Below are 26,027 nucleotides of genomic sequence, written 5' to 3' on the forward strand. Positions count from 1 at the left end.
GAGATTATTACTGTGATTATCAAGCAAAATAAAGTATTTTATTTTGTTGGACTCCTCACCTGTTAGTTCCCTGTCCCTCTTTCTCTCATTTCTACCTTTCCACACCTCTGTCTATGCCCAGGAAAGAGCAATCCTTCCAAGGTTAGGATGCGTCACACACAATTAAGAGGAATTATTTTTGGTAGTAAGTAAGGAAGAGAGAGAGAGAGAGAGAGAGAGGAGAAAGGAAGCCTTTGCACATGAATGGATATGATCGACTTTCAAGGACTCAGAGGCTCTCAGTTCACAGGAGAAAAACATCAGGAGAGGCTCTGGATGTGCTGAAAGATCTAAGGAAACAAAGCCAACGGTTCAGCCTTCAGCCTGGGACGTTTTCAGTGCTCCAAGCTATTCCCTTTCTGACTCCCTTCTTTTCTCTCCCCTTCTCCATCGCCTCTTCTCTTTCCTCTTCCAAAATAAAAATAGGAATAGTGAAAAATTTGGTAAATCATCTTGTTCTCCAGCTGTTTTTCCTTGAAGTGCCTGAATGTTTCAGTGGCCTGGCAGGATGTTTTGAGACTGTGTGGAGCGCACTCTGTGTGTGTGTGTTTTGTTCATCTGAGTACTGGGCTTGGCAATGCAAAGTGGCCCATACATGTTTCCTTTTTGGTAGCGGATTCTTTTCCTAATTATGTTTTGCTCAGGCTAATATTAAAAGGAATTGGCTTCCTCTGACAACAGTAAGTGTAATAATAACAGGAAATGGCCCAGAATCACACAATAGTAAAAATAGAGCTGGAAGAGAAGCAACAAGACTCTTGAGAACATTTTTGCTGCCAATCTTTTCCATTTCATCTCATCCCATCCCATCCAACCCCATCCCATTCCATCCATCTATCCTTCCATTAAATGCTTGGAAAATTATGAAATGGTTCAGAAGACTATGTTTATAACTGGTAAAACTAATGGGGAGCCTGAAAATTTCAACTTTCTTCTATATCAAATACCAAAAATTAGATATAAGATACGCATGTCAGTCTCTCTGTAAAGAATGACCTGTATAATGACTAATGTAACTCTTTTGTAAGAAAGGTTGCGTCAAAATAATACACTTCCACTAATTATACTCCACATTGAAGGCTCTGATAAGTCCTGTAGAAAAGCAACCTGGCTAAATTTGTCTAACCTCGTGAGGCCCAAATGTTTTTGACTATGGAACTAATTTTTCCTTTTTCCAATGACTACTTATAAATTTTGGAACCAGGACTACAGAATGCAAACCTTTCAAGGTGTTACGTGGTTCTCAAGGGAATGATCTACTTGTGTTCTGAATGCTGCCTCCTGGACATTTAGCCCTAATACAGTGTTCTTTAATTTTGTTAGCTGGTTGTTTACGCCTCCATAAAGAGGCTATTCTCTTAACAATAGTATATTCTGTTCATCAATATACTTAATGCCACCAGAAATTTAGAAGGTAAAATGCCTTTACAAGCTGATAACCATCGCCTTGACTTTATCTGGCCAGGTGAACATTCAGGAGGAGGGAAAGACAGTATCTATGTGCCAAAGCACTTTATTTTCCTCCCTTCCCTGCACAGAAAGTTCTTGGTCTCATTTCTACCACAGGATGGACTCTCAGGCCAGTTCACTTCACACCAAACACAGCCCCTTTCTGTTAAAGAGAGAGATAAGAACCAGTAACAATCACTTCACTTCCCTATATCTGGGGAATGGAGCATCCATTGTAAATCCACCAACGACTGTCAGGGTAAATGGATGGATGAAGAGCCTAACCTGTATGTATGGTAAATGAGGTGACAGGAGACAAGGCCTAGGTCAGAGTTCAGGGAAAGCCGGTCTGAGCATGCTCAGTTGGCCCAGGTTTATTCAGTAGACTCGGTACACAGCAAGCAACAATCAGTGAGCATGTTTGATGAATGACAATTGCCAAATGGAATCACACACGGTACCAAAGCCCAGCTAAGCCCAAAAAGGGTCAGCCTGTGGACACAAAGGCTTTTTATTAGGTGAGACATCTGCTCCAATCTCTGTTGCCAATTAGGTCGTCATTAGACTCAGCCAACACTTATTGATAGCAGAGATGCCATTGAGAGGAGACATTAACACCTTTACCACTCACTGTAAATCAGGGGCTGCTGTGGTCCTCTGAGAGCCTCTGCAAAACACCTCCCTCTGGCTTTTCCAGCTAGTGCTTCTCCCACTGCTGGAATGACGCACACCCTGAGTGACAGTCTAAATAACCAGGCCCGTGGGATCAGTGACAACTTCCAGGGCAAAGGGAATGAGCTCCATGGGAAGTTTTATAACAAAATGTTTATGTACTTTTCAAAATAACACACACGTAGTAGAAAATCTAGAATACTACAGATCATCAAGGGAAGGGAATAAAGACCACCTGGAATGAACTAATTCTAATATATCTTCTTCTATCCTTTTTTCCTCTGCATTTGCTATTTATTTGTACAGAGTTGAAATGATGCTGTTCCCGGTATAAAAGCCTTTCTGTCATTCCACTCCAGCAACACTGGCCCCCTTGAGACCCTCCAGACCTGCCAGGCATGTTTGTACCCCAGGGCCTTTGCACTTGCTGTTCTCCATGGATTGTTCTTCCTTGGGATTCTCCAACGACTAGCTTCTTCTCCTTCAGTTCAGTAAGCAAATGTCATCTCCCTCTAGAGGACTTTCTGACCACACCAGCTGAAATAATTTTTTCCCTTTGTCATTCTTCTATTCCCTTGCTCTGCTTTATTTTCCTTAAATGCACTACATTACCTGATATCATATTATGCCATTATTGTTTCATTATGAATGATTTAAGCTTCACAGCAACTTAAGCTCCAAGAAGGCAGATGTTTTGTTTTATTCACCACTGAATCCCCATAAGTTAGAACAGTGTCTGGCCTGTTACAGGTTCTCAATAAATATTCAACGCAAATGAGTAAATAAATATTTTTTGCAACTTGCATTTTCCCCCTTTAACAATATCGTACAGAGCCTTCAGGGTCACTAAACATTCTTCAGAAAACCATTTTTTAAAACGACATCACATTCTACACTGTGACTAGATTATGGGCTTAATCAATCTCCTATGATTTGAACATTTGGGTTAAGTGGTCCTCCCATACTCTCCCCCCACTTCTAAACACATGTAGTGCATTGAAAGTATTTAAATGATTTATCTATGACGGGAAAAATTTTACCCTGAAAACTTAGTTGGAAGCTTGAACTGGCGGAAACAGTCATTAGTAAGCTCTCGAGGAGAAGGTGAGAAAACTGAGGATGGGTCCTTATCAGCAGTCTTGGTGGTGAGTGACATGACAGTCACCTCACATGTTGTTTTATACAAGTACTTAAAGCTACAGAGAAGAAGAAAGAACACAGAGTACATGGGTATTGTGGGCTGAATTGTGTCATGTTGAAGCCTTAATCCCCAGTACCTCAGAATGTGATTGCATTTGGAGAGAGGGTTTTTAAGAGGTAATTAGTATAAGCTCTGATCCAATCTGACTGGTGTCCTTATAAGAAGAGGAAATTTGGACACAAAAGGGAACAGCAGGGATAAACACAGAGGGAAGACCATGTGAAGGCGCCGTGAGAAAGCCGCCAGCCATCTGCACACCAAGGAGAGAGGCCTCAGACGAAACTAAACCTGTTGATACCTTGAGCTTGGACTTCTAGCTTGTCGAAATGTGAGAAAATAAAATACATTTCTGTTGGCTAAGCCACTCGGGCTGTGGTATTTTGTTATGGCAACCCTGGAAAATTTATACAATAGAAAAGTACAATGCTGTTAAGATGCCCCTGAAAAAGCATTTGAGGCTTCCTAAATATACTTTTTTTTTTGTCTATTGAAGGTCAAAATTTTCAATGCAAACGTTTCTAAAATCAAAATAGAAGTCAGTCAGCGCATATGAACCAACAGTCCCACATTTACTTTGATGCAACTTTTTCTTAAGTGGTTCATCTTAAAAAATTAAACAACAAAAATTAACGTTTAGTCTGAAAGTCATCAATGTGATGTCAAAGGTCTGGTAGTTTCTGGGCCCCTTAAAGGCATATTTTATTTCCCTTGCTCTGTATCCACCCATTTAGTCCTTAGTTAATTAATGTGAGTAGTATTTAGTAAGCTTATAGTGTGGGCCAATTCCTGGGGACACCCAGTGAATAAGACAGAGGTCCCCTGGACAATGTGGAACTTAACTCTATTGAGGGAAAGAGTTAAAATAATAAGCAATTACAACATGACACCTCCTACTGACAGAGGGAGGCTTAGTCTCCTAAGTCAGGAGCCAGCAAACTTTTTCTATAAAGGACCCGAAAGTCAATAGTTTCAGTTTTGGGGGTCATGTGGTCTCTATCTCAGTACTCAACTCTGCCATTAGAGAATGAAAACAGCCCTAGATATTATTTAAACAATGAGCATAGCTGTGTTCCAAAAACTGTATGCAGGCCAGATTTGGCCCAGGGCTGTAGTTTGCTGACACTTAACCTATGTCCTACCCTGGACAATGGCTTGACCATCTTTCCAGGCCAACACAGAACATCTTCATATAAATGTCCTGTCATGTGAGGTGTGTCCAGTCAAGTATGGATAAGTACTTGGGCTTTGCAGCATATGAAAGACAACAAATGATGCTGCAAGATCTGTCTGAGATCCGTTAATACACAGAACAGGAAGTCATATATCTCAGCTGGTTCTGCTGAAATACGAGGTCAGGTCACCTGAGCTTATGGTGCAGTCCCTCCCCTCCCCCAACTCTTCGGAACACAGAACACCACCCTTTTATACAATTGAAGCCAGCAATGCCTGGCAGCTGTAACTAATGTTTTGTGCTGAGCTGACCGCCTCTGAGTATAACTGTCCTCCATTAGAGTTTATTCATGCTTCCTATCCAAGTTTCCAAAGCCTTCACTCTCAAAACAGTGCTTCTCAGAAACCAGGGTTTGTGGCCTAAACCGCCTGTACCACACCCTGAGGTAAAACTTCCAGGCTACATTAAAACATGGGTGTGCACAATTTCCAGAGGTTTCTCTGGAGAGTTGATCCACCTGTATATAGCCATGGCATAAGGCCTTCAATCTTTTAATTATATGTTCTCTGAAACCCTAACATTTCAGTATAAAAAAGAGCAAAGTTCAGAATTAGTGGGAGCTGGGCCATAATCATGAGTGAACCTATGAACATCATTCCACATAAAAAAAAAAAGTTGCCAGACTATAAGCATAGACAAGGTGTAAAACATAGAGGACCATGGCTCTTGATTCATGTATTCAACAAACCTGTATTCATTGCTCGCTATGGGCCAGGCACCATTCCAGGTGCTGGATGAGACCAAAATCCCTGCCCTTATAGAGACTGCCGTCTAGATCCAGAAAAGCTTCCTAGTAAAGGAGACATTTGAGCTGGAAGCGGTCTTTATATTGCACAACTCCAGGGGCCGCCATTCACGTCACCATCTATGTCAATGGCACTTCCTAGAGTTGTGAAATGGACAGTGTGTGGAGTCTTACATGGTGGTTGAAACTCGAATCTTGAAAGACTAGGATTTTCATAAGCACAGAAGCTGAAGGATGACAGTCCCAGTAGAGGGCAATAGTATGTGCAAAGGTATCGAAAATCATTTATTTAGTGCCCAGTGTTTACCTGACTCTACGCCTTGGGGCTACTAGGAGGTGAATTCTTGTGACCTGTATTATAAAAATGCACCACTCCTTCAGTCATAGAATTTTAAAAATAGTTATTGAGCACTTTCCGTGATTCAGGTTCTGCTATAAAACGTGGAGATGTAGCAGTGAACAAATTGGAAATGGTGCCCAACCTCATAATTCACAGTGCAGTGGGAAAGACATGTTAAATAATTACAAAAATGGGCATTCCTACTGTAAAGAACCAGGTCTTAAGAGCATATATAACATGGGGTAACGTACCTAATTTGGGTGGTTTGGAGACTTTTGTGATGAGAGAGGGTGGAAGAAAGGGGATAAAAGCATGAGAGAGGGAATAGATTTGGATTATTTGAGAAATCCGACGTCCACAGCCAAAACAAATCAGGAGCATCTTTAAGGAAAGTGGGCAGCTCTCCGCACCCCCCAAAAATGCACCATCTTTTGTTAATCCCAGGTACTACGTCTCCATGGGAATGAGTCGGGGGGAAAGTTGACTTCAGTGTGCGTTCTGCAGAGAGACAGCCTTCTTTCTCTAAATGACAGTATGGTCATCATTATGAGAATTACTGAGTATTAAGGGAACAGAGTCTGGCTTCTCTTGGAAACATCCAGGCAGAGCAATCCCACAGACAACCTCTGTAAGGAGGGGAAGAGTGGTCCATTGATAAACTTGGGAGTTGGAAAGAGGATGCAATGTGTTAATGCAGAAATTATGGACTGGGCTGATTTCTGAGGTCAGACTTCCCTGAAGATATCTGACATATGATCCAGAAGCCAGCAGATGCACCACATAATAGACATCTGGTCAAATTAACCTCAAAGGACAACGTCCCTCAGGACGGTTAGGGAAGATGTTCTACGGTCAACACAAACACAGCAACAGTGGGATCAGAGGAGAATTCCAAACATCTTGGACTAGTTCTCAAACTCCAGCATATACCAGAATCACCAGGAGGGCTTGTGGAAACAGGTGGCTAAGCCCCACCCTCAGAGTTCGCGAATCAGGAAGTCTGGGGGTGGAGGCAGAGAATTTGCTTGTCTTCCAACTTCCCAGGTGGTGCTGATACTGCTGGACCATATTTTCATTACCACTGTCCCCGCACATATTGTGGGGGTTTTCAGGATCTGGCCCCAAGTCTCTTGTTCACACTTCTTTGCCATAGTTGGGTTACCATGGTGCCCTTGACCATCCCAGAAAGTGAGATTTTCTTTCACATGCTGAGAACATAAATGAGGTCTTCTCTACATATCTGTTTAGTCTGTTCCCTCCACCCTTTATTCCTCATTTGTGGAATGAAATCCTTCAAAGAATGGCTTAAATATTGCTTTCTCCATCAAACTTTACCCTTATCTCTAAACTTCTGTAAAAATAACTTTTTAAACTCATCTAGTATTCTGTGCACTAATCTCTGGGGTAGATTGTGATCTCGCTAAAGATAGGAACCTTGTCGCTTAGGCATTCATTCAACGAGCATGTATGAATTACCAGTTGGGTTCATGTGCCTGGGCCCAGCTGTGAGCTGAGGCTGTAATGGTGAAAGATACACTTCCCAGGAGCTTATTTCATTGGGAGAAATTCAAGTAAACTGGTAACTACCATACAGAGCGATCAGTACAAAAGGTTGGTTATGGAAGTCCTTGGCAAAGACACTGACATAGCGTTGGCTGGTTCAGGAAGGACTTTCCAGAAGAAATGATTCCTTTCTGACATGTGAAGGATGGATGGGATTTAATGACAAACGGTATAGGAAGAGAAAAGTACGGAAAGGAAAAGGGTGACTCAGGCCAGAGATGAGAGAGGAGGTCTGGCTGAAGAGTCAATCTGAGGAAAGGAGTGCCTCCAAGAGGTGCAGCTGGAGAAAAGCTGGGGATGATTTTTGAAATCCTTAAATACTGTGGGTAGCAGTTTTGATTCAATTAGGAGCTAGAAACCATATGGTAGGTTAAACAGAGGAAGTTTTAAGCCATAAATTGATAACTGACATGCCATGATGTCAGAACATTTTTAATGAACTACCACTTTCTCTTCTTAATTCATGCCCAAGATGGAAAAGCAGTGCTTTCTACAAATAATTACTTTTTTATTTTAATTTTCTATGGAGCCTACTACATACACAGCAACAATAAAAACACCACCGCCACACCTAGCCTTGAGTTTGGAGCATATTTTCCACCTAAAGCCATGTTCCAGATTCAGGACTGGGCACAGAGTGCCTGGGAGTTCCTCAAGCCAAGCCTCAGGGAAATTCATCCAACATTCCCAATTGCAATGAATCCCCAAATCTAAAAAAGGCAATTTGTGCAGTGCCCATTATGGTTTTCTTATGGAAGTTTCTGTACAGCTGTGGTTAGGGTCCTCCCAGTGTTTATGAAGGGATGAATCACAGAAAACAAGTGAGCGTGCATTATTCCAGAACACTGACCATACAATACATTTATGTGCAATACCTAACACCCTTCATAGTAAACACATGAAATTTAGACATATGTATTTGTATAAAAAGGTTTTTTGCAATGGTAAATAATCTTTCATTGTGTATGTTCTAAAGCCTTAAAAACAAAACAAACAAACAAACAAACAAACAAACAAACAAAAAACCCTGAAATCAACTCTATTCTACCCCTTTATAATACTTGATTCGGTTACAATAGGAATCTAGTGATAAACAAATGGGATCAGAGACTTCAGCCAAATAGTTCAGTTCACTTATCTGGCTGAGAAGGAAGGTAAGAAGAAGGTTAGGAGTAGTGGGGATAAGCCATAAAATGCCTACGGTAAGAATTATTAAAATTTTTGTAGGACCTTTGGGTGTTTGAAAGGCGACTTCTAACAACACTTTCCTTTTGCACTTTTGATCCTCCTCCGGCCTTCTAATTGCTCCCCTCATTCTCCTGTCTGGCACTTACTCCCTAAATGTGGTCTTCCTAAAGGTTCCAGCTTCCATCTGATTCAACACTCTCCCCTCTGTATGCTGTCAAACCCATTGATGGCTTCAACTACCAAATGTGAATTCCCAGCTTTGAACACCAGTCCCATATTTTCAGCTGCCTGTTTATTGTAACTGAGTTATTCTGTCCAGTCCTTTACTTCCTCTCAGTTAAAGAATAATAATATATCCATGTCCGTTGCCATGTAATTAGGCAGGACATCCCATAGAGTGAGTAGAATACATTTCCCCACCACTTTGATGTTAGGCTTTGCCACGTGAATTGTTTTGGCCAATGGAATGTTAGTGGTTGTGAAACAAGGAGAAGTTTTATGAGCCTGCCTGACTTGGATGGCTTCTCGTGCCTCTGTTATCACTAGGAGAGGAATATAGCTTATGTGGTTGCTGGTCCCAGGATGAGACATCTGGAGAAGACCTGAACGTAACCTGCAGCCTGGGGCCCGGTGGGGCCAGAGGGAGAGATTACACAGGTACATGAGAGAACTTTTGGGGGTGACAGATATGTTCATTATCTTGATTGTGGTGATTTTTTCATGAATAAATTCATACATCAAGACTTACTAAATTTTAAATGTTTGCAGTTTATTGTATGTCAGTTATACTTCAATAACTATTCAAAATATATTCTTGTTTTTAAATGAGCAACTATTACATAAAAGTTCAAAATGAATAATATTTTGTCATATTAATGACAGATTCATTTGTAACTGTTCTTCATGTGAGGTAAGTTTCACATACAGTTGGGTTCTTTTTCTTTCTTTACTTACAAAATTACAGTATTCTAAATAAATTGACTTATTGTACCTATTGTCTTTGAGAGTTACCCATAATATATTTTTGAGTAATAAAAAGCAAGTTGCAGAGTAAAATGTATGGTAAGATGTCATCCTTTTGTTAACAAAAAGAATGAGAAGGAAGAGAACAGATGTGTGTTTATTCATATATTAATTTACATGTTTAAGCATAGAGGAAGACGGTTGGAGCTGGTGGCAAGCATTCAGTAGTTTGGGATATCTAGTCGATAAGGGTATCTTATCCAAATGCTGGAAATTGCCTTTTTCAACTTGGGAGATATTTATTAGTCAGTGAATTCCTAATGCACCCATTTTGTTACTTTCTGCTCTTGAAAGTATTTCTTCATGGTATGTTGAAGCATTTGAATGTGGTTTGAAAATATGACCAATAATGTATCATCAATGATTATCTTCAACAAGTGAAGAACATCATCAAATACTGGGAATGACTTAAATTCCCAGCGATGGAAGAGTTTATACCAGTTTGGTTTTCTTAAGTAATCCTACGATGCTATCTAATCCTTGACAGTAAAGGTCAGGGCATTTTGGAACCAATATGGAGAATATATATATCATTGAGATAGCTCACTTGAGCCATGTTTGGAAATGATGTTTTCCAAAGGGTATTTTAGTGTCGTGGAAAAATATTGCTTTTTCTCATCTTTCATTTGAAAAAAATTATAATTGCACATTGCCCCTCAAGAGCCAGCAAATGCTAGTGCCCAAAAGCAGACTGTTACTATACTCGCTGCTCAGTTGATAACAAAGAACAAGACTCATTAGACAACTTATATTCATTAGACATGGTTTGCTTGGATTTGGAATTTTCACCACTTTTTTTCAACCCTGACTCAAGAGCAGGTGGCATAGCATCAGGATCACCTTGTTGCACAACTTTGAGGGGTAATAGTGCAATTGTCTTCCTAGAGCACAATGTCAATACTGTTTCTTGGAGTTCTTTCTGCTGGTTCTCTTTGAATCAGGTGGTGTGTGAAATGGCACTGGGTGCGAGCTCTTTTATTTGCTGGGTAATGTCATCACCGCTAATTCCAGCCACCTTTTGTAGCCTGCACGTGAATCACAAAATAACTGTTAACTGCATGGAAAATGTCTTCTCCTCAGGTGGGGACTTAAGCAATTAAATGGAGCAAGATGTTATATTTTGCACTTGCCCCTCACATGTGTCCTGCATAAAAGCTAAGAGCTATTCAGACTCTGCATATCAATACTCATCCATCAATAAATAATAGCAATTTCTCTCTGTTGTGCACCACCCCAAATAGGAAATCCAGAAGTATCATTGGATGAGGGGACCTTGCCAAAGCCTCATCCTGATTGCTTCCAGGGCATAATATTTTTTTATGAGGCCAGTCTTAATAATGGTCTCGGCCACAGGGTGGCTAAGTTGTTTTGCTTCAGGGGATATGAATTTGGATGATTCTTAAAGAGTTTTGGTCTCTTCACTTCCTTAACTAATTCACTAATTTTGTACTGGAAAACATTATTTTGTTCTTTTTCTGGGGATACTCAAGTAATACCATTAGGCTTTGTTTAGAAATTAAGTGAAAGTATTGTTAGCTTTATGTTTCTACTCTATAAAATTTCAAAACAGATAACACCCTGGGTATTAGAGAGTAATATGATCTAGCTGTCAGATATTCATTCATTCATTTTGAAAGTCAGGATCCTCTAGGTATAATTTGTTTATGGTAAAATGTACTCTCAGACATTAATTTTTATTCTTCTGGTGAACACATTTGGGGGAAATGTCACATCAGCATACATAGTCACTTGTCCCAACACAGACATATTGACACTTACACTTGAGTCCTTTTTCTTGTTCATAATATTATTTTGAGTGGTAGTAACTACATACCTATTGTCATCACTAATATTATGCTCAGCAAATCACTTTTGAGCCACCAATCTACGTATGGGAATTGTAGATACAACACCACAAAATAATGATGGAAAATGAGAGTTCGACAAATATAAACAGTAACATGTAAATAAGGTGAAAACACACTAGTTAAGTGAACATGAGCAAAACAACCTTGAAAAACATAAGAGAATCTCTGTGAAAACCATGGTTATTTTTACATTTCAAATTTGTGAAAAAATATGAATAAATTTAGGTTATTATATTTGTCTTGGAAACTACCAATTCACTTTTAACTGCCAGCAAGACCGCACTTAAAGACGTGTAGCCATAAAATGTCCAACATCGTGCTAAATGAATGAATGAATACATGAACTAAACCAAATGATTTGGAGAAACAAGTTGCCAGGTTAATTCATGCCATATTCCCAATGAATAAAGACAATCTTTCTCTATCGAAGGCTACGAATTTTAGATCCAAATGGAAGAGGCCATTCCAAACTAACAAAAGGGCCAACACATACCAGTAGAGAACTACCAACAAAAATACAAATGTGGGACATGAGAAAATCCTTATTCTGAGTTTACCATTTAGGCAGATTTTAAGAAACTCTGCTGGATCATTCTTAAAGATAGAGTAAAATAGCAAAAAGCATGGCTACTCAGGCAGGAATCTATGCTCCTTCTTAACATTAAGTGACTGATGACAGACCCTGTGATTTATCTACATCGGGCCACAAAATTTAGATGGATTTTTTTGAGCAATGATGTAGAATCCTTTCAAATGTATGAACTCCCATTTGTGGACTATCAGGTTTGTTCCATGTCTCTGAGTTTTTTCTTTTAATCTGATTACAGTTTGCAAAACACTGATTTACACTTCTTTATTAGCAACACTCACTGCCTGTGACTACTTGGGGGAGACAATGGCAAATATAGATATTTATACCTAATTTCACAATCTAGGGTGTTCTATCTGACTTGGATTTCAATATCGCCACTCTGCAAGATTCAACCTCAACACGAGTGAGAGGGTTACTTTTGTTTCATCACCAAAAGTCATTTTCTTTAGCTTGCGCTTGAAGCAGCTTCCTAGGTCCTTAGCCTTGAATTTAGAAGGTTCAGATTGGCGTCGTTTGGAATGACTTCCCCTGCAAATACTGGGAAATCGGATTCACTGTGCTAAAACAAATCGAGGCTTATTTATCTGACATAAGAAGAAGTCAACAGGTAGGTGGTAACTGAAGTTGGTTCAGTGGGTTCACATTGCTGGGGTTGACTGCCTGGTGATTCTCTTGGCCTCAAGGTCGCAACTTGGTGGTTGCACCTCCAGACAAATATCATGTTCAATAATGGATCAAAGTGGACGGGAAAGGGGGGAATGCCGGCTATACTTGTCACTTTTTTTTTTTTTTAAAGAATTCAAGAGCTTTTCCAAGCCCCCATCCCCCCCCCGCCCCCCCCCCCCCCCCCCCCCGCCTGCCGGCTTGAAGCCTCTCTCTGCGTCTAACTCTTTGCCCCAGATTGTGTCATATGGCCAGCCTTGATGCAAAGAATGCTGGGAAACAATGTGCTTAACTTTCAAGTCTATTAGGAGAGAAGGGTTGGGAGAATGGATGTTTATAGAGTCAAATTACCATGTCTACCATGTGGCTACCACCATTATGCTATTTTAAGAAAAGAAGAAAGGAAAGGGACGGGACGGGATGGGACGGGACGGGACGGGTCGGGACGGGTCGGGACGGGTCGGGACGGGACGGGACGGGATGGGACGGGACGGGACGGGAAGGGAAGGAGGAAAAGATGGGCTGAAATTTAGTCCCAGCTCTGCCACTTCCTAGCTGTGGGAAAGGTAGGACTTTCAGAAAGTTATTTAATGCATCTATGCCTCCGTTTTCTCATCTATGAAATGGACATAGTAATAAGAACTATCCTACAGAGCAGCTGGGAAAATAATGAAGGGAACCAACACTTTGCCACTGTGAAGGGGCTTTGGGGGATATTGATTTTAAGCTGTTTATTAAGACATAAGCTTCAGAAAGAACTTTTGGTCCTCCACCCTCTTGCCTGCTCAAGAGAGTCAGTCACAACCCTGCTTCAGGAAGGAAATCTTAGAATGCTGCCTTAGCCTAATCTGAATTAAGTGTGGTAAATAAGAGGACATCGGGCAGGAGCCTGTTAGCTAGTTACCCTGTGTCCCATTGTTTCTGAGTTGCCCAGCAAAAACTGTCCATATATGCCGTATGTTTTGCTATTCCTCAGCTACCTCTAACTCGCCCATTCTCACTTCTGAAATCTCATACCACTTCCCCCTTTCTCCTTTGTCCCAAAATGTCTTATGTACCCAGGGTTGCCTCACTGCCTTTGGAATTTCCATGCTTATGGGAATTTCCCATGCACATGAATTAAAATTTTTATTTTCTCTTGTTAATCTGTCTTTGTTAACTTGATTTTTAGACCAGCTAGAAGAGCTCAGAATGTGGAGGAAAAGTATGCATTTTTTTAGCCCCCACAGTAAACTATGATTTATGCCAAGAACTAAGCCCTTGTACATGGTAATCGCTCAAGGCCACTACCACACCCCACTGTTATTATTACCACCACTACTAATTAATAATAATAATAACATAATAACCATCATTTTTACTATACGTGAAAATATTTCCACTTAGATGAGGCACTCTACAAACAACAAAATTTATAGAATTTTATAAATGCCCTTCCTTCTATCTCTTCTCTTTTAATCATCTGATGACAGGATGTTATTGCAAACATTTGAAAAATTGCCTTGGGATTTCATTCATTCACTTGATCAACAATGACTTATTAAACACCTGCCATATGCCAGGCACTCTGCTGAAAACTGAGGCTATGGTGGTGACCCAAAATAGACAGTGTCCCTGTCCACATAACATGTACTATCTAATTGGTGAGATAGCCATTAAAAAAATAAGCATAAACATGAAAGCATAATGAAAACCTTGGTCATGCTAAACACTGGGGTTTTTCTCTTTTAAGAACATTAGTGCTTTTGAAAAGGCCAGAAGTTGAATAATTTTCAGACATATGTGAAAGACCCTCTGAAAATCCAAAACAACTTGAAACTATTTGCCTGCGTTTGTATCAAGGGCATTTTGAAAATTAATTCCTGTACCTTGTTAGGAATGTATTTCTTTGTATGAGAACTCTATTTCCTGCGATTGAAAATTAATGTAAGATGTTGGCTGCCCTGGAATGGAACAACCGACTGTATGAAATCATTCTGTGGTTTGATACTTCATTATTAGCCAAAGGAGTCTCCACTCCCTCCCCTGCCCCCAACCTTATGCCACTGCAAATAGCAATTAGTTCAAGTAGAAAAGATTACAGCCAGGTGCACTGTTTGAAGTCTCAGGGTTTTTTCCCCCCTCTTTTAGTTGTGGTGGGGGTGGGAGTGTGGGGGGTGTCAGGGAGGAGAAACCTCTTTTGTTAAGTATTTGCAGTCTGTGGGCATCCTGGTAATTCAACAGGCATCTGTGGAATCTTAGGGCATTGGGACCTTTTGTGTTTAACCATCAAGCTCTAATCTCAAGGGCATTTGCTGTGGGTTGAAATGAGAGTTGTGAGGCTTATTCACTGATGTGCAAAATGACATGATCCTCTTAAGAGTTAGAATGAGTTTCATTAGATGAAAGGCAAGGACACAGTTGAGCTTAACATTTTATAAAGGAATTGAATCTAAGAGATATTTATTAGAAATTGAATTGTCTTTTTATACATAAGTAAGATGTGACAGATAAAATCCAGATAATGTATGTTTACATGATGGCCCTTTTATATTCCCCAAAAAGCAGAAGAACAAATACCTGTAATTTTTTCCTTTCTGAGTTTTTTTTTTCCCCCTGAGAGTTCTTTAGAATTCGTGGCATAAAAATTTATATTAGTTTGAAACTTAGAATTGAATTAAAAGAAATATATTGAGTGGTATTAGAGAGGTTCCCCTGGGGTTCTCAAATTCTCCCAGGGTATTATTTGTTATATTGGTCCCCCAAAGTCCCAAGGCAGGACAGAGTGACAAGTGCTGAATCCCGAGCACAGAATGAAAAGTGGTCAGTAGCCTCGCAGAGCTAACCTGGGAGCTTCAGTCTCTTTATTCATTAAATAATGAAAACATTAGCAGCCGTGCCTTGGTCTCTGAGCATCATGTGGATGAAACAAGACAAAGAAAGCGTTGGCATTTCTCTAAAGGAAAACTCCTACTGCACAGATGCCAGGAGAGCAATAGAACATCCCCTCTGCTTGAGCCACATATCACCTTTGAAACCAAGGGTCCTTGTGACTTTGATTAAATTTAGTTTTAAATCCTCGCTCTAGAAAGTCTCTCTCTCTCTCTCTCTCTCTCTCTCTCTCTCTCTCTCTCTTTCTCTCTATCTCTCTCTCTCTTTCCCCCCTCCCCTCCCCCTCCTCTCTATCCCTCAGAGATCCAGCCTTTCCTCCTGATACTCAGCAACTCCCGAGGCAGCAGAAGACAGTAGCCCCTATCTGACTAGTGTCACACAGTCTGGACTGCTGGCAAGCTAAAGAACTAGGTTTCAGTTCCTAAGCCCTAAAGGTGGAATGACCTCCTGGCTACTTTCCCATGACACTGGACAAAGGAACTCTGGGAATGACCTCAGCACTGTCTCAAGACCTGAAGAGACAGTTCATTATCCTTACTTCACCTACAACTAATCAGCTCCCAACGTGACCTTGAACCCCTAACCCATGGTGTCTCGTGATTTTGCCCCATGTAACCTGTAATCTACACATCATTGGGGAGCTAGGTCTTTGAGCACTAGCTCACCTGTGTCTCAGGCTTGGTGCCATTTCCTTAAATAAACCTCTGCTTTCTTTGCTGCAAACTCCTGTTTGTGTCTCCATTGACTTTGATCCATGGAGGCAAAGTGAACCCCTTGAGTTTGGCAACTCTGGGCTAAACTCCTTAGGGACAAGGTCTTGCTGGTTTCTTGCCCAACCATAAATCTTGATCCCATGAAAAATGCTTAAAAGAAGGTAGAAAAGAAGAATGATCTCAAGAAATGTTTGGAAGGGTATAAAATCCACAACTCACAAATTGGTGAAAAAGCATGAATTCACTCAAAACAGAGCGTTGTTCTCACATGAGAGCAGGATCTGGAGCCAGACCATCCATGTATTCAAACCCAGTTCTGCCACTTAAATGTCCTCATCTGTAAACTGGGGACAGTGATACCTCACAGGAGTATTGTGAAGGTTAATTGAAATATTCTCTGTAAAACACTTGACCTCATTAGGAATAGGTCTAGCTACTTGCAACAGAAAATCCAAAATAAGAACAGCTTAACCACAGGAGGATTCATTTCCACACGTAAAAGATGTCTGGAGAAGCCACCTTCAGCTAAGGGGCTGCTCCCGTGAAGGCACAGGGAGCTAGGAGCCTGCTATCTTTGGCTCTGGCAACTTAGACAGACGCCATCTTCAAAGTAATCTCATGGTGCAAAATGGTTCTATTACAAGTGTCAGGAATGGGGAAAAAGGCTTTCCTCAAATGTCTTTCCACCTTCTAAAAGGCTCTTCTGGAAGTCTTTCCCAACATCTTTGTTCTAGATCATTGGCTAGAACCAGGTCCCAGGCCACACCCAAACCAAGGGAGACTGGGAAATGTAGCCTCACATGTCCTTACCTCAATAAAATAGGTGCTCTTTTAGTAAGGAAACCTGTTAGTAAGAACTTGGGAATTAGTAGGCAACTGACAGTCTCTGCCATAGAACCTGGGGCAAAGCAAGGGGCCAGTTAAAGTTAGTGCCTATTGTTGTTGCTGTTCTTAGAGTTATATCAATAAAACGGGTCTTCACAATGCACTCCTATTCTTCCGTATGAACAATAAAATAATATAGCTGATTTCAGACAGCCACATGTGCCTCTGCATGAGTATTGCCCTGCTGAAGTTGTTAGTGGCAGAATATAGATCAACTGTTTTGCTGCTGCTTAAAATAAATAAATAAATAAATAAATAAATAAATAAATAAATAAATAAATAAATAAAAGCTGTTCCCATCTTTAAAGCGGGATATTATTCAATTAGTACACAAACATTTGTTTGGCACCTCAGCCCTGTGCCAAGTGATGAGGTAGAAGAACAAGTCCCAGTTCTCTAAGAGCTCACAAACAAGTGACAGAAGAGCCCAAGGAGCATCCCAGCCCACAGAGTGGACAGAGGTAAATCCTGGGTGTCCAGGAGCGCACGAGAGGATGGCAGAGAGACTTATCCTTGGAGGGCAAAGAATGACTTCCAGGGGAAGAGATAGCTGAGCCGATTCTAGAAGACAAGTTATGCAAATATAGGAGGGAGGGAGGAAGAGCCTGGAGGCGGAAGTAGCGGTAAATCCAAAGGCACAGACACCGGGAGAACCACGGTGTCTTAGAGGAAAGGTGAGCACAGTGGTTCCATAGGACTTAAGAGCCTGCAGCACAGTATCTTACGTATCCCCAGTGGGGAAAATTTCCATCCTTTGAGTACTTTAAGGAAGAAGCTAAAATCATTGGGGGTAAGTCATGTGAACAAAGTGAACAATTAAGGTAGGTGTCTCTATCTTAAGGAAAAATAAAGCTGGGGGAGCCAAAATAATGGGACCTACATTCTTGTGCAACTAGCAGCCTGACAAAAAATAACGGCCCACCCGTCCCCCCCAAAAAAAAAACACACACCAAAGAACAGACAGGTTGGCACCAACAGCTGGCAGCATCGTTAGTCATAAGACTATACAAACTCCCAAGGTGACCCCTTGAGAGCAAACAACAGGTTGGGATGGATTGTCTGTTAAAGTGTTATAGTATATGATGGCTGTACGTCATTATAACATACAGAGTCAATAAAAGGATCGCTACAATTCAAATTCATGGTTTAAATTTCAATTCTGACCCAACGTAAGAAGTATCTTGACTCTCTCTTTTAAAACTCTTATTTTTCAGTGGAGAGTTTAAAAAAATAGTTCACTAATTTATGTGTTATATATTGGCCCTTTAAAAATATGGGATTTGCTCTGATTTCTGTACCTCTCAGATTTCAGAATATTCAGAAAGGGGGACCCTTTTCATCTTCTCCTTTTACATCTAGTAAGTTGATTTTTTTTAAATTAAATTTATTGGGGTGACAATTGTTAGTAAAATTACATAGATTTCAGGTGTACAATTCTGTATTACATCATCTATAAATCCCATTGTGTGTTCATCACCCAGAGTCAGTTCTCCTTCCATCACCATATATTCGATCCCCCTTACCCTCATCTCCCACCCCCCACCCCCCGCCCCCCTTACCCTCTGGCAACCTCCACCCCTAAATATTTCTCAAGTGTATCCTTTCCATGTTACCCACCCCAACCCCCCACCCCCACCATTGTCTTGATCTAAGGCTTCGTAATCCCTTTCTTAACTCAGCACTTAACTTTCCAACTGCCTTCCCTGTTTCTTCTCTCCCCACCCCCCAATGTGTTCCAAACACTGTCACACAGTGATCTTTCCAAAAGGAAAGTGGAATGATTTTTCTCCTTTGCTTAAACTACCCAAAGGGTCACCTAGGAGATCGTTTAGGACCTAAAGTTTCAGTAAACATCCCACATCCTTCCATTTGAAGAGAAATGAAGTCCTGTCTACCTTCCCAGCCTCATCTCTCCTCGCTCCCAATCTTACATTTGTGATCCCACTGACAGGTGCCTCTTTTTGTCCCAAGGCCAGCACGTAATCCGTCAGCAAATCCTGTCCCTTGGCCATCAGACTTTATCCTCGCCCTATCCACTTTTCACCACTCAACTGCTGCTGCCCTTGTCTAAACCACCATCATAGCTTGGAAGACTGTGGTACCCTCTTCCCTGGTCTTCCTGCCACCTCTTTTGCCCCCTCTTTTTTCCCAGGCTTCATTCACGTGGGTATAAATAAGGTTATTTTGTTTCTCTTGTTTCTCATCTCACCTGGAAGTGAAAGTCCTCAGATGGAGGCTACAGGACTCCATGCACTATCTCCTGGTTCTCTTCCCAGCTGCTCTCACTCACTTCTCCATGGTGAGATTCCTGTCCTTGATGCTCCTTTAACCTGCTCGATAGAGCTTCTCTTCACTACCTTTGAATGTACTGTTCCCTCGGCCAGGAATTCTCTCCCTGCCTTCCCCACTAGACTATAAGCATCAAAAGGGCACCGATTTGGGTTCATCCCTGCACCCCTAGCACACAGAATAGTCTAGCACATTGTAGGCACTCAATCAATATTCTTTGCTGGTTTTGTCTGATGCCTTTATCCTAGGCAGTGGGGGAAACGTGAAACCTGGTGAGTTCAAATCCCAGTTTGTCTTTAATGAGGTAACTTGGGGCAAGTAATCTCTGAGTTCTGTTTGGATATTTGTAAAATGGCAAATCTGTAAAATATTCAGAATTGTTGTGGGACTAAATAACATGGAAAGTGTTAGTTTCTTTCTCTAGGAAATCAGCGTGGATGTCGTCAAGTGATACTTGTAGCAACCTACAGTGTCCCAAACACAGAAATGTGACTTTTCAGTTGGACCAGAGAGAAATGTCTGATTACTAGAGCTATACAGCTGGCTTCAAAATTACAAATTGAGGTTCTTTATTCGTTAAGGTGTATTCTCTCCCAGGAACGTAAACATTTATTTTGAAATGAATTTTTTTCTTCTCATTCATCCTTACTTTGAAATAAAAATACATAATGAACAACCTCTTGGTAGGAAAACTACAAATTTTAAATATTCTTCCTTGTGTCTTTATCTGATGTTTGCCCTTATGCCTCTGGCCCTTAACGGAAAAGAAAACAGTGCTCATAGACTTTGTTCCTCTGTCAGATATAGTTTCCTCATTTGCTCCCTTCTGACTGACACATACTCGGAAGTTCCTGCAATGGGTAGGACTGTGGTTACAGTGACCATATGGCCTAGCTTACACCTGTTGTCCCAATGCAATTATTAATAGTGTCCCTTTCACTCTCAAACATGTCCTGGTTTGGACAATAAATTTTGTTGTCACCCTCTTATAGTTGAGGTCTAAAAGCACAGTTTGACAAGAATAGACATCTGAGGCCCATTACATTTCTTTTGTTCTCTCTTGTTACCTTACTTAGATCTGACAATAATCTTAAAATACTCTTTATAACTGCTACTGTGCTTATATCACAAAGGGAACTTGAGGGATTTTTTATTCTTACAATATGTGATGCTTTCCTAACCCTGCTTTCCCCCAAATCCTTTCTCCAATATAATTTTTCTGATTACCTTTTTTCTGTACCTATAGCAACGTCAGATAGAAATAAGCCTCATTCAGAAAAAAAAATGGGTGTTTACTTACCTGATTTTTTCCACTCTGGATAACCGATTCTTGACTCTACTAGTCCAGGGTCCTCCTGGCCCAGGGCATGACAATCAACAGAGAGCTTCTCGGATTTTGAAGAACTGACAAAAAAGGTGACAATCTGTGGAAGGTATAGCACATGTGTCAATTTTAGTATTAATAACTTTATTTCAATAAGAATATATAAGGTCAGCTTTAGAATGCCAGGCACATGGACTGGCTATACACAAAACATTGCCTATCCGTGTGTCTCATCTCACCATCTTAAAATGAGAGGGGAAGAATGGCTACATAGACATCAACAATTACTCTGATGGGAGATAGGGGGCAGAAACGTTACAGAGTAGGGATGGCAAATGGTGTTCTACCTTGAGTACAACTCCATTCTATTGGCTATTTAGGTGACATGTTCAAAGGAGCCCTGAGGCCGAGTTTGGCCTCAGTCAGAAAGAGGGGTATCATTGATTAGTAATGTCTGCCTTGGACTTAGGAAGAGAAAGTGGCTGCATCAAGGTCCATGCATTAGCTAATCCTGGTCAGAAGCAAGGGGTTCAGCAGAGAGATTCATGACATGTTAATTGGTGCTCATCAACAGCAACAACTCTCCCGTTTACCACTGGCACAGATACAGACACGGCCCCTTCTTTAGGAAAGAAGAAGTCACTTTCCTAAACTTCTCCAGGTCAATCAGCTCGGCCATTAGTAGCCAAGGATCTGGTCCATTGGATGTTAGTCTATTAAAAGAGTAAAAAAAAAACATACAAAGAAAAAAGGAATGAATGGTGAAGGCATACTTCCTCCACTTCCCAGTCTTGTTCCAGGTTGCGTGTTGATATAAGAAAGCAAAAGCACAACAAGGCAAAGCAACAAACACATAAACAAAAGATGAAGGAGGCTGATTTTTAAAGGGCCAGATCGATTTCTAAGTTCAAAAGCCGTGGGCAACAGGTAGTCCCTTAACAAAGGAAGTTTAAACTTAAAGCCCCTTGGTGACAGCTTTGTCATCGAAAATGCAATCAAGCTTTTCCTCCAGAGACGAATATATAAGGACCATACAAGTCAGGCAGTATCTGGGAAATATGTCCTCTGCCCGGAATTTTCTGGGAGGGGCTGGAATGAACCGAAACAGCTGTGAGTGGCTTTCAGAGAACTCCCTGCTCTTGCCGTTGATCAGTTGTGTGATCTAAGTAATTTGTCTTTAAAAGCAGCTTACTGCTCACTTTGCCATTGAATGCAGTTAGCCTCATTCATGAATTTATTTATATTGTATCTCCTGCTTCCTGGAAATAAACCAGCTTAGGTTATATGGGAATGCTGGGGCGGGGGAATTCATTGTCACTTCTACCTACCTTCATGCTTTTCCAAGGCCAACCATGACAAACACAAGGTAGCTTAGGAAGAAAGGGGCTCCTGTGATAAAGCATCGTGTACATTGCCTGATTCATGGTGAAAAGCTCCGGTCCACCGACTGCCCATTTGAAGACCACACTTAATTTGCATCGGGACTCATCTTCTACCAAGTTCAAACACCAATGTAGTTTTTAAATCTGGGTCAGAAATCCACAGGGGCTTAATTGCTAGACACCAATGTGCCACTCATATCTGAAGCTGGCCTTACTAGCTGCTGCTTCTCTGAATATCCCCAATCCCATGGCACTTCATCCAAAGAAAGTATTCTTCAGTGGTGGGATTTCAGAATCAATGAGATGTTTTTAGCAATTTCTAATCAAACCAGGTAACAAAATGATTACTCTGCCCTCATGTAGAACAAATCGTTCTTATGTGTAAAGTTAAGAAAAATCATCCTCCCTCCCATCCTTAAGCCATGATCTAAAGCACTTTCTTAAATTGGGCTGTAAAATCCAAAACATACAGGGGCCAGGAGGTGAACAAAAATATCTGAATGGGATGAGTTTGAAGGGATTCGTGGAGTCTGAGAAACTGGAACTGTCCTCCAAAGTCACTTACATTTATTTTTAAGATACTAATTATCTATCAAAACATCCCAGTTCACAATCTGTGAACTTGAAGATCCAATAATAAAATAAAATTTACTGTGTACCTCCAAAATGCCAGGATCTCCCCTGAGGTGTTCACACACATCAAGTCACTTCATCACTATATAATCCTAAAAATAGCTACCAGTATTATCGCTGTTCTACAGAAAATGAAACTGAGAAAGAGAAAACAAATTAATTGTGCAGTCAATAAGTGGCAGAGCCAAGATCTGAACCCAAAACTCTCTGGTTCTAGAGCCCCTGCGTTTAACCAAGAGCAAGAACTGAAGTTAGTGTCTTTGTCTCTTGCCAAGAGATTTTGAACCTAGATGCTCCAACTATGACATAGATGAAAAAAAGTCAATGAGTGGTTTGGAGTCAAAGGGAGTCCAGGAGAGACAGCTAGCTTCCCCCGGGCCAAACCAGAGGGTGGCTTCCGTAGATCATACAGTTGGATGGAATTATCCTTTGTAGGTGTATTCTGTGCCTTACTGTGGTGATATTATCTTAAAGTAGTTCCGTTCAACTCACTTTCCTAGCCAGCATCCATCTGTTGATAGTTAATTCCAAATTAATGCTCCATTTGAACACTGGAGGTGCCTTTTCAATTATTCAGACAGCATATGATGACCCTCCCTCAATTAAGCTATTGTTTGAGTGGTTCATTGCCCTGGTGATGATGTATCTGGCTCCAGGCACAGAGCAGATGCTGCCTATTGTTTTTTTGCTGTTGTTTTTAAAGACACACAGTACAGATGTATTCTTATAGGTCACCACCAATGTCAGAAAATAAAATCAAGTAACAGATAGGGCGTCATCAGAACCCACTGGTGTTCAGCCCTGCGATCGTCCAACCCTCCCCTGAACATTCCTACCTAGAGGCTCACAGGCACCTAAAACTTAGCCTGGTTCAAAATAAACCATTTATTGCTTCCCTCATTTCCAAACCTGTTCTTCGAGAAGTATTTTTTATGCAGGTTATCCATTCTGCCATTTTACGAGTCTACTTAATTTGATCTTACGCTTCCCCCTCTCTCTCAAACCCCACATCCAACTGATGGAGTCTTGTTAATTCTTCCTCTGAAACAGCTCTCAAATTTAATACCTCCCTTCTCTGTTATCACTGCTTTGTGTAGACCCCCGTTTGTTTGTTTTGTTCTCATCTGAGCTATTGAAGTTGCTTCTTCATTGTTCCCCTTAACTCCTCTCTTTCCCTCCTATGATTCCTCACTTCAGTCTGAATGACTCTCCCAACATGCAAACATCGCGACGTTTATTTTATTTATACTTCCATTCACTCTGTTTCTTGTAATCCAATGTGCTTAGCAAGACCTTTCACCTCAACCTGCCAACCATTCCTCATCCCTTTCCCAGCACCCCAACCCAACACCAACAGGTATATAGAACTCTATATACCCTCCACCCAGCTGCTGTACACCTTCAGGCATTTCCTTATACTTTCCTTCTGTTTGGGATGTTTCCCCATTTGGAAAACTCACATTTATCTTTTGAGACACAGCTCAAACATTGCATCCCCTGGGAAGTCACTATAGATTCCTTTGGGTGGATTCTTTTGCTCTTTCCTTTGGATCCCAAGCTCTGTGGTCATCCCTCTATTACGTTCTTGAAATTAAAAGCTTTCAAGTCTGTTTTTCCCACTAGAGGGTGAGATCCTAGATATACAGGGCAATATCTAATGCGCATTCACATCCCCAGGGAATGACATATTTAGTGATGTAAAATAAATCTATCAAACATCCACCATTCAACAAATATTTATCGAGGGCCTACCCTGTGACAAGCATTGGAGTAAATAGTTGGGACCCCATGGTGAATAGGACCAGATTTGACCCCAGTCCTCGTGAAGCTCACAGTCAATTACAGAAACAGGTAATAATCAAGCCAACACAATGATACCTGTAAAATTAAAACTGCACTAAGTATTCTGAAGGATGGTCCATGCCGCTGTGAGAATGAGGTTTGACCTAGCCAGGGAAGTGAGGGAAGCATTTGAGCTGAGTTCTGTACTGTGAGTAGCAGTTACTTAGATGAAGAGGTGAGGGAAGATCAAACAGAGGGAACCGTGTGTATAAACACCCTGTGGCAAAAGGCAGTCTGGAAAATATAGGAAACTGAAAGAAGGCAATGGTGGCTGGAGCAGAGGGAACAAAGGGAGCTTGTTGGAGGATGAGGTTGGAGAAGTGGGCTGGGTCCATGCCAGGAGAGCCTTGCAGTTTCTGTTGGGAAGTTCTGTCTATCTTAAAAGCAACGGGAAATCATGCAGCATTTAAACAAGGGAGAAAGAAGATTGTTTTGCATTTTGAGAAAACTCTGGCTACAGGGTGGAATACGGATGGGACGTTGAGATACGGAGCAGGAAATTAGGGCAAAATCCTGAGAGGATGGTAACTTGGACTAGTTAGAGATATGGGGGTGATGTAGAAAGATTAATGGATTTGTGAGGTTTTCTTAGAGTTGAATGTAATGGAAGTTGTGCGGGATTAGATATAAATGAAAAATAACAATAACAAATAAGAACCTAAGGCAGGGTATGTTTGAGTCACTCATTAAGTAGTACAAACTAAAGGTTTTCAGCATTACACTGTGGTTTCCCACTACAGATCTCAGGAACGTGGGAAGAAAGAATAGTACGGGGAGACTCGGATTCTAGCACCCACCAGTATCTCTAAGGTGGGGAGTGGGAGTGGGGAGAACCAGCAAAGGCAATAAGATTTGCTCAGCCAAGGTGAGGATTGGTTCAGAAGAGCTGCTAAACGCAAAAGTGCCATGGAAGAGCAGGTGACAATAATTCATGTGGGCTTCCCAGTGAGGCCTGAGCTAACCCTGGATGATGAGTAGGTTTCAGACAAGTACAGACAACACCCCTAGCAGGAGAATATGGGACCTGGGTGATGAAAAGTGAAGAAAAAGCTGTTGAGGTACCTCCTCCCATGCTCCGTCATTTCCTTTAAGCTAGGGAACAGATAAGCAAGCTTGGTGCATATTCTACTTAAACGATAATACAACAGCTATGGCTGAGGGCATGTTAGTGCGAGTTAGTGCGAAGACGCAAAGACTGGCCTCGTGGAGGTCAGATAATGTTTATGCTTTGTGGTTCAGAGTTTGAGGCTGTGTGCTGCGGCTATTTTAAACCACAGCTGGGCCTTTGGTTCAGTGACATGCACGAATACCTCCTGAGAGTCTACTGTATCACAGGCAGGGTACAAAGTTCTAGAAACAGAAAGAATTTGACGTGGCCTCTACCTAGTGTGTCGTGCAATCTGTAGAATGCTGTCAAGTAAGTTCAAGTATAATACGAACAATACACCTAAGCTTTTCAGTGTATAAAATAGCCAAAAAAAAAAAAAAAAAAAAAAATTCTAACTAGACAAAAT

General features: G+C 41.1%; 1 long non-coding RNA gene across 1 annotated transcript in view; it reads right to left on the reverse strand.

Annotated features, from left to right (window-relative positions):
* Positions 1-26,027, reverse strand: part of LOC109445814 (uncharacterized) — a 59,140-nt gene that overhangs the window by 19,177 nt on the left and 13,936 nt on the right. Inside the window, exon 3 of the long non-coding RNA XR_012494080.2 lies at positions 20,633-20,756. This is a non-coding gene — a long non-coding RNA (uncharacterized LOC109445814). The remainder of the gene's footprint in view (positions 1-20,632; positions 20,757-26,027) is intronic.

This window comes from Rhinolophus sinicus, chromosome 1, assembly GCF_057876585.1.
Source record: "Rhinolophus sinicus isolate RSI-liver-muscle chromosome 1, RSI-T2T, whole genome shotgun sequence".
In the NCBI taxonomy this organism is placed as follows: Eukaryota; Metazoa; Chordata; class Mammalia; order Chiroptera; family Rhinolophidae; genus Rhinolophus; species Rhinolophus sinicus.